The following is a 10,850-nucleotide window of genomic DNA, read 5'->3' as shown; positions in this document are numbered from 1 at the left end:
TTCCATCATTATAACAGAGTATCGATCCGCGTGAAGTTCCATCTCATGCTCTCATCCGTCTGTCTACAGAATATCCAACGGTCACTATAGAGGTAGGGTACCAAAAAGACCCAAATACCCTTAAGGACTACCCGCGGGTCAATCAGAAGTCTCTCATAAGTCACCCGCGGGACATATAAACCATCCGCATAATCATTAGAGGAAGAAACACCCTCACAGCACATGCGGAAGCATCATAACACCCTCAAAGGTCGTCCGCAGGAAGGGGTATCCTTCCGCGTAAATAACCACGGGGAGAATGCTCCGGGACAGCTGTCATTACCTTCTAGAAGATTTACCAAGATGTTTCCTTGGGCAATACGTGATCATTCGGCTAATCAAACAACAACACGTGGCAAGGTCGTTATAACCGTGCACATGGCCAATATTCTCTAGACTAACCAATGGGAAAGAGGCACGTGTCCAGGTTGCTATACATGCACATGCAACGTATAAGATGAACCTATTACATAAGGACATGTGTCCAGACGGTTATGCAGGTATCTTCTTAAGGGACAGCTGGCCCAATCACCTTCCCACGCCCTTCGGCTATAAATACCCTGTCGATCATCATGAGGTATTCATTCACTCACATATATTCTGACTACACTTAGTCTCTGTACTTCAGTACTTTCTTCATTACGAACGTTACTGATTCTCACGCCGGATGGTGGTTACAGGAATACCCCCCCTCTTGTCCTTTCTGTAACGAGATTCACGGTGTCTGTTTTGCAGGTTCTAATCATTGGACTTTGGGAAGTGTTACTCATATCGTGATTATAGTTATCATATTGTACCCTGTGAACTCATTGGATCCAGGACCCATACCTGAGGAGTGGATCCGTGTTTCTTCAGTCACTATGCACGATCCGGCACACCTCAAATGGGCCAATCACATCACGCCATTCACTGACTATATAACCATGCTGTTCTTTTTCCCCTCTATCTCTAGTCACTGACACATCACTCTACAGATCGTTAATATACTAAGAATGACGTCATACCTTTTAGTGTTTCCATGCAATAATAATAAAAATGATAAACCATTTGAATTGAAACAACATAATTCACATACATACAAATTAAACACACGCACTAGGTTTATTATATAAAGGGGTTTTTTAGATGGGTCCTGCTAGAGACACCATCTCAAAATTAAAAGCACCCACCTAATCCGTCACACATTGGGCGATCCGTCGCATATCGGTGGAGTCTTTTAGAAAAATGTGTGTGTTTTTTTTTTGTTTTTTTGTTGTCTTTTTTCATTATTTTATTGTTTTTTTGTCTTTTTGTTGTCTTTGTTTTATTTTTTCTTTTCTTTTGTTTGTTTATGATTTTGTATTAGTAATCTTTAAAAAAATACTTTTAAATATTTTTCATTTTAAACCAATTTTCGGGTAAAAACCGAGTAAACGTCAAACTTCTCGTTTTAACGAGCTAGTCACTGTTCAAATTAACAAAAATATTTCCTATCATCTTTAATTTATGTTTCATTTTATATTATTTAAATTTTAAGTTTGTGATGTGTTGGAACCAAACTTGGTTTAATGCCAAGATCGAGTGGATTTACATCCGCTTACACTCGAGTTTCGGACTTTCATTAATAAAAATTCTCAAACTAGTTTAAGTTACTAGTTTTATTGAAGTAATTCATATTTGAACAGTATTGTTTGATGAGTTTAAATAATACGAGGATTAAAATGAATTAAACAAAATTAAATACAAGTTTTTATTAATAAGAAAGTTCCGAATTACATTCTCGAGTCGGGTAAACATAAACGAATACAAATAAAAAAATTCGAGATGTCACGACGGTAGAGCGACGAAGACGATGATGCTTGGGACAAGCCCACCACACGCAGATGAGACGACGGCGCGAGTGGTGCTGCAGTTTATATTTGTTTTTGTGTTTTGTTTCTTTTTTTCGAACTCGTTGTTATGTATTTAATATTATTATATAAATTTTGTTTTGTGTTATGTTGTTTTGTTTCAATTTTAAAATTGTTGTTTCGTTGTAATTTTAAAACCGATAGATTAAAAACAAAAAATTATTGAAAATAAAAATTGGTTACACCCCACTAAGGCTATGTGTAGTGGAGCAGTTACAAATTAGGCGAATTGCGACACGTAGCGCCCAGTCAGCAAATAGTAAGAATTTGTTTTTGGGGTATAATGTTGTTGTAGCCCCTCCAGTGTCACGTCACCATTTTTTTATTATTTTCTTTTAATAATCAAAGTAAACAAATAAAAACTCATTAACTTAATTAATTAAATAAAACTACATTAAAATTAAAAAAAAATACAAAAAAAATACATAACAAAAAAAAACTAATATCCATAATAGTCGTGTATATTTTTTCAATTCGTCGTCGTTGCAATAATGCGGCCTCTTCGTGTAACACGTCCGCTTTGAGGGATTCGTAGCCTTTTTTCATTTGTCGTAGTTCAAACGTCTGTGCTAGCATTTCGTGGTATTTGTTGGATGCTTTCATGTCGTTTCCCATTTCCACGGAATGTGTTTCGAAACGACTGAACATCTCGTTTAGATGTTATATTATATTATATTTCGAGAACATGGCTCGTAAACCGAAGGCAAGATCAGATCGCCGGATGAGAACTTGTGAACATTGCTTGTTCACCACTACTTTGAATTCATATGGGTCGCATGAAAATAACTGTGAAGTAAGTGTTATCCATAGTATTTTATTGATTAATTGTTCATGCAAAGCTTAATAGTTTGATTAATTTCAATTCTTTAGAGAAGAAAAGTGTTCTTGATTGAACAAAGAATCAAGAATGAATGCCAAAGACATGAAGATCAGAAAGTTGAGGAAGGAGATTCAACGGAACCGGTTGGCCATGGATACTCCAAGTAAGTTGGATATAATTAAATTAGTTGATAATATCATATTATTTAGAACTCTTGAAGTAATACCCTATTTCTCAATATTTCACAGTTTACTTTAAAAGTACAATGGATGGTGAGCGTACGTGTTCAAATATTTTTGGGAATCCCAAAAGACAAACAAACTTCTCATGAATGGTATAATTCAAGAAAATACCGAGATTATGATTCCGGCTCCTGTGGGAATAATTGATTCTGTTCGTTCTATTTGTTTTGGTGGTTGCATATATGTTTTGGTACGTATTGTTGAATGACGTTGATCATAGCACATTGGGGTATGGATATCATCTTGATTGTATAAAGTTGTAGTCATTTCTGTTGGTTGCATATATGTTTCGTCATGTTAAATGCTATGTTAATCACAAAAACAAATTTTTTATGTTATAAACTTATTTGATGTATTTTTTCTTAATAAAATCGATATTTTATAAACTTTTTAATAGTCTGTCTTAATACGAAATTAAGTAAACTAGCTAGCTAGGTAATTAAAAGTGGTGAAGTCATGTCGATCTGAGTATATGCACGTGTTTGTTTAGTTTATGGGGCTTAAGCGTGTGGGGGGAAGGAGAAGGTGATGACACCTGGAAAATCGATGTGGATGCGTGTTTATATATGTATTATTAAGTACTTTACATAAATAAATTATAACAAGCTAAAGTCTAAAACACACCCAACAATCAACATTAGATACGAACCGGACCCCCTGGTTGGAGACCAACTTCTTTGTACGTACGGTGGGATGTGTTGGGGTCTACATTGTTACCTAACGGAAAAAAATAGTATATACGTACATACCCAAAGTTAAAATTAAAAAAACCTTGCATGCATAGTTCCACGTTCATGCAACTGCAATAGCCTTCCTTATAATTTCAGAACAAATTGCACAGCCTTATACTTAAAAGAAAACTTTCATTTTTAGTTGTATATTTAAAAAATGTTTATATACGCGTAAAACTAACAGTTTGATACTTTCATATCGCCACCCGATCACCTGAGCATCCATCCGTGCGTTGAGGAGTTAAGTGAAGCTACGTTATCAATTAACTACTCAGCCTATCAACTTAACTAATTATTAATCTTAATTTGAAGCGTACGTTAATCAATTGCATGTTTTTATTATTGGGTTTGTGCCAAGATCAACAAGAACTCATGAGATATTGGTTGTGATCACAATCCATCGATCGTGTTCACTAGTAGTTTGGGCATATTTAAATTTGTGACCGCCATCCAGTTGAAAATCGTCACAAATGCTTTTTTGCGATCGAATTAATGCGACTGGTTTCAATTATAGGTTATACCTTGATCGGTATTTATTTTGCGACAAGTGTTTTGGTTTTGCGACAGAATCTTTGATACTTTCCTTACAAGTTACAAATATCTTTATTTATGGATACTTTTTAATTATTAAAGTTAAAATGATTTCTCCAACTTCGATACTTTCCTCGTAAATATCTTTATTTTATGATACTCTTTAATTATTAAAAATTAAAATTCTTAATTTGAAAAAAGAATGTTAAATAATTTAAAAAATATACTCCCTCCGTCCATTAGCCTTAGTTTGACTTTTTAAGTCTTTCTTTTGCAACCTTGACCGTAAATATTTTTGTTCGTGTCATATAATACTTGGTGAAAATTATATCAATGTAAAATACATTTAAAACTCAGTTCATTCTTATATTTTACATCAAGTATTATATAACACAAACAAAAATATCGTCGATCAAAGTTAAACAAGAAAGACTTGAAAAATCAAAGTAGAACACTTATAATGAGACGGATGAAGTATATATTAAACCCATTACAGGGTTTTTAGTGGCATTTTTTAGTGTATATATATTTATTGTATTAATACTAATTAAGTTTTATAACTTGTATTATTAAACTTAATAAAATAACATTTTAATATTATGAACATTTCTAAGATAAAAAGTATTTTTTGATTATTTAGTTATAAAAAAAACGTAAAACGTAATTTGTATGAATTATTTTCTAATTTAGGTTTGTTGTGTTTGTATATATGCATTTTTTTGTTATTTTGTTGTTTGTTAAAAAAATCATTTATTATATTAGGAAATAGACAAGAAAACTAAAGAAAATAGTTTTCTTTAGTTTATATTTATCAATTATAATAAAATAAAATAATCTGAACACCGACATTGCTTCTCACTATCAAATTCCCGCCCAAACCTTTATATGCTAATTCCTAAAAAACTCGCGGTGCAAAATCTCGGTTCAGATCAATGCCCGCTATTTTTGGGATCCTATTTAAAGTTAAAATATCTGATTTTTATCTAACACCGTTCTTTGCTCGTCTCTCTGCCGCGATTCAAGTATCAACAACGACAGGTAATGTATATGCTATTGATCGATTCCCCCTGTCATGATTTTTTATCAGATTCTGTTTAAAGTTAAAAGGTAAACTGATTTGATCCTAAGGTTTTGTGTCTTCGTTCTTTGCCATGATTTCTTGGAAACAAATGGAGAAGATGAGTCAAAACGTGGGATGTGGCTTTTTATATCGTTTAAAATAAGCAGAACATTGACCAGCCAATGGATAGAGAAAAGGTATGGTTTTTTATAGCTATTTATGGTTATTTTATATCCATTTCTGAAAAAACTGTCTTGATTGGTGTTTGACGTTATCTGACAAATGTAATTTATTTGGGCGTTTGATATATCTATCTGGTGTTGAACCAACGGAGGTTTCATTCGGATATATTTGTTTAGATTTTCACATTCATTCGATTCATAACATGCATCATTACCTTCGATTTGAACAATTTGATACTGTTGGAGTCATTCATATTTATTTAGGTTTCTTGAATTTGAAATAGTCATGTAGGGTATTGAAATACATATTCATAGATAAGTATGCATGCTTTTCAGCCTTGGATTATCATAATCAGCAACAATTTCTTACAAACATTCAAAAACAAAGCCTACCAACTGGGCGAGTTAGTCGTTTTTTAGTTATCTGTAAAGCAATTGTAGTCCAATCTGAAATGTAAACCTGAAACACTATGATATGAACTCTGTTTTGAGTTGGTATTAAACTTGACTATTTAATCAATCATTTGTTGGATCATGCCCAAATTGCAGCAAATAAAACACACAAATGATTAAACTGATGATTGACTCACTCTTGATTAATATGAAAATACGTACTAGAACAATTGAAAACAAAACCCTATATGAAGTGTTTTAATCTGTTGCCTTCATTCATTCATAATCAAACTTACACTAAATAGTGAACAAAATACTTAGCACCTAAAGATAAGGAAAACAAACTACCCACTAACCCATGTTCTAAATAACACATAAAACATGTGATTAAATAAATAACTTCTTAATAACTTGACCCATTAAACTTGAGTTTACTTCTGACTCGTATCCAAATAACCGACCCAGATCCATAACCGTCAAGATTAACCCAATATCATTTACCTGTTATGACACTCAAAAATCTGGTTACATCATATGTGTTATCACAAGAGTTTGATGATGCATTTTTAACCTACATTCTAGCATTGCAAAAACTACTACCCCTGCTTGCATGGATCATCATAATAATAGGAAAGTACATATTAATTCATTCATTCAGGTATGTACCATTTAGAAATTATTCATTTAAAAAAAAATATCTATTTTGGTTCGAGCCAAAACAAGTTATAAGTTATCAAAGAATAAGTTTGGATCATTTAATAGAAGCATCAATTTTGGTTCGGGTTAAAACGTTTTATAAGCAAACTTCATGTTAAAACGGGTTCGTGTTATTTAAGAAAAGTATCAGTTTTGGTTCGGGTTACGGGATGTAAGCAAAATGGGTTCGTGTCCTTCAAAAAAGTTTCTAATTTGGTTTGGGTGTAAACGGGATGTAAACAAAATGGGTTTCAGTCATTTTAAAAATAGCATACTTTTTTTGTTCTGGTCAAAGACTCAAAACAGGCAGGTTGTAAGCAAAATGAGTTCGAGTTATTCAAAAAAAGGTATCAGTTTTGGTTTGGGTTAAAACGATTTATAAGCAAAAATGACTTTGTGTCATCTAAAAAAATAATCAATTTTGGTTTGGGTTAAAATGACTTATAAGAAAAATGACCTCATGTCATTTACAAAAAAAGTATCACTTCTGGTTCGTGTCCAAACGGATTATAAGCCAAATGTGTTCGAGTCATTAAAAAAATATTAATTTTGGTTAGCGTCAAAACAGGTTATATACAAAATGGGTTCGGGTCATTTAAAAAAAAGTATTAATTTTGATTCAAGTTAAAAAGGGATGTAAACAAAATGTGTTCGGGTCATATAATATGTATAAGTTTATAGACTTCATTTGAACCATAGCAAGATATGTATTTTATGCGGTTTATAGATTATGTAACATGATGCTATGATGAAGCTTTTGTTCCTTTTTTTCTTTGGTCTATAGACAACATCTTTGCTAACCTGGCAATCCAACTGGGTGATACAAAGACTTCCAAGAAAGGTGCTCAAAAGATATCCTTAAAATCAAGTAAGATTAGGGATTTAGCGAAATTATTATGTGTTTCTTAATCAACTTAAAACTTTATCTTCATGCAGCAAAATATAATCGGTTTCTATTCCTGTACATTCTTAACAGGTGGACATGTTTGTAGTTTTAGCAATGGTGTTACGAAGAAAACCCAATGTGATGTGCTAATACGTACAGTATTACCAGCTATAAATGTAACACTAAAATATCAAGGGAAAGGTAAGCTTCCCATGATTGGTTAGAAGGTGACATAGGTGAGAAATATAACATTAACGTACTGTTAGTGAGCAACGATATAATATTTCCGTTTAGACAATGTAATAACATATTGAAATATGTTGGCATCACATGACATGGGGGCACTGAAATATGTTGGCATCACAAAGGGACATTGCTAGATTTGTGGTCACATTTGATATTGCTAATAGTTGGCACCAAACTGGGCTTCAATCCACAAACATGTTTGTAATGTTGCATACTTGCAGTTAGTGTAAAGGTTTCAAGCCTACATTTTTCACTTGGCCAGATAAATTAATCTTTATGTGTAAGCTTGGCCCATTTATATGTAAATGTGTTGAATTCGGCACATCTTATCTGTTAGTTTCTTCCGTGACTTGCGAGACTTGTGACTTATTGTTTGTTTATTTAATATTGATTTCTGGTTCATAAATCAAATAAGCCCAATAAAAATTTTGGCTTAAAAACGAGTCGAACAAACTGAAAGTTCCCCAGGTTTACTTTTTAATGCATGCATCTAAAACTCTATTTTTATTAAGTTTAGATTCCTATGTGACCAGAAATGTTTTTTTTACCACGTTTGCGTTTTCTTTTTGGTTTTGAAACATTGCATTGAACCCGAAAGTTACTGGTTCCAAAGCTGTAATAAATGAATAATAATAATTTTAAAAGTTTGTGGGGGATTAATGTAAGTGACAATTGGAAAAAGAAATTCTATAATTTTACACACTATAAAATTTGAACCTATAACCTTCCACACATTAATCATCTTACCGCCCATCAAAGTGGAAAAGGCTAAAAGTATAGATTAAATGAGAGGATAAATAACAATGTGAAGAGGTAGGTCCCCGCAAAGTCCAGTTGGACCCGCAAGACACACCTTGAAGAGGTACGTCTGTGCAAAGACCAGCTGGTTCCGCAGGACCCACCATGCTCAGAGATGAAGACCTTACACGCAGTAAGCCAGCTGTTCCCGCAGGAAAGCCTCCCTTGGTACAGTACCCTACCTGTTCCCGCAGCTGTGGGTACAAGCCAAGGAAGGCTACCCGCACTAACAGTAAGGCTACACGCATAAGGCACTAACTCACTTCAGCAATGTCACCTGAGGAAAGAATGAGCAAGGCGGGAATATTCCCGCCCAAAAGAGCCAGTCCGTACGCTTCTGGAAGATCTTTTGTACTATACCTGCCAAGGTATGGACAAAATAGACAAGATCTGACAAAAGCAGCCCATGAACCAATCACAAGGTGACAGCTCACCGACAATAGTACGAGGAGGAGCACGCTCCAGTACAAAATGTCACTATCAGCCGCTGCCTACCCACCAACTCCCATCGTGGCACGTACGTAGCCTGTAGTTGGTGGAAAAGGAATATTATATACAGCTGGTCGTACCTGCTTGGAAACCTACATTCGGCTATAAATACTCCAACACCTTGGAACGGTATCATCTTATCTTATCTTCTCTCTAGCTATTTCTCTCAATATACACTTATATTCAGAGCAACCTAGTCTGATTCTCACGCCGGAGAGTGGTCACAAGGAGGAACCCCCCCTTTTCAGTGACGAGCTCACGGTGTCTGTTTTGCAAGTCGAGAAGAATAACCATCTTTGCCGGACCTAACCCTCGAGGGAAACATCTACTTAACCCTAAGATTATCCGTAATCTGCCGAGGTCATTTAGTGTTTCTTCATTGGCACCATCCGTGCATTAAGCTAGAACTAATTCTTCTTTTCTCAGTTTTTTCAAAACTTCTGGAAAGATGGTTAACGTTACTCCGATGCCAAAGCCACCGGGTAACCAAGAAGCTCCGGTAACCACAACCCCAGCCACTGGGAGGAACACCGGCGAATACACGAATGTTACGAACACTACCCCGGTTACCCAAGCCGGGGCAAGTGCAGTAAACAACCCTCCCCTAGGATTCACCGATACCCAGGTAGAGAAGCAACAGACGAGGCTTCCCCACCAAACACTGGATCAAGTTAAAGCTTGGGCGGAAGCACGTCAGAAAGAATTCCAAGCTGAGTTGGATGAACGTTTACGTTCACTCCAACAGGCTAATGACGAATTCGGAAGCACTCGACAACAGCTCAACATGAGCAATGATTGCGAGTATTCGGATGATGAGTGGGAAGAATCTGACAGTGACGCAAATCCTCGTCATAAGGCGAAAGGGAAGCGTAAAGAAGCAGACTTCCGCTCGAAAAGAATTTTGGAGAAACTTTCAAGCCAAAGAGCGCGGGGGGAAACCCACGTGACTTCTCCAAAACTTTCAGACCGACTGTTGCAAACGCGGGAACGTCCAAGTTTGCAAGAGACATTGCGGAAGCAATCGCTCCAAAGAGTGCCAAACAGATGTCCAACATAGGCACTTACGACGGCGTATCTGACCCGGACGATCACTTGAACAGATTTATAGCGGGGGCAACCGTCAGCAATTGGACGGAACCCACATGGTGCTACATGTTCCAGATAACGCTCGTCGGGGCAGCCAGAGCGTGGTTTGATCGTCTACCGGTCCACCACATCTATGATTGGGCAGACTTCCAGCACAAGTTTAGCCAGCACTTCAGTCAACAAAGAAAATATACTGAAGAGCAGTGGACGATCCTCAACTGCGTCAGAGGGGAAGACGAATCTTTGCTAGACTTCATCACTCGCTTCAACTTAAAGAAGCTAAGTCTGGGCACCATCAGTGAAGATCTTGTCCGCGCCGCTTTCATCCAGGGCGCTGAGTACCCAGAGCTTATCCGCACGTTGACGGGTAAAGATGGCATGCCATCCACGTGGGATGCCATCATGACGGCAGCTAAACGCTTTGCCGAGACGGAGAAGCAACTGGGTAGAAATCTTCCCCAGAGCACAAATCTCTACACGCAGAAGACCCGAGAAAATAACGTCCGTACCGCCCGACAAAATAAGAAGAGGAAGCTTGGAATTTGGCAGTCAAGGATAAACTTTGACACCTCATCTAGCTCTCGCCCTCTCTTAGGCGGAAGGGACAACACGCACTCATGAAACAGGAATCCCAGATGGACGCCACTCACCAAAAGCGTCACCGAGATATTTACCACCGAGAAACTCCCATGGCCAAAGGCTCCAATAATCTGACAGCGTCATAACGCGGATCAGAGCAAATCTTGTGACTTCCACGGGACC

This window comes from Bidens hawaiensis, unplaced genomic scaffold (assembly GCF_021521415.1).
Source record: "Bidens hawaiensis isolate Kalapana, Puna unplaced genomic scaffold, B.hawaiensis_p1.1 tig00023712_1, whole genome shotgun sequence".
In the NCBI taxonomy this organism is placed as follows: domain Eukaryota; kingdom Viridiplantae; phylum Streptophyta; class Magnoliopsida; order Asterales; family Asteraceae; genus Bidens; species Bidens hawaiensis.
The sequence above is the reverse complement of the archived record's forward strand: the minus strand, read 5'-3'. Positions refer to the sequence as shown.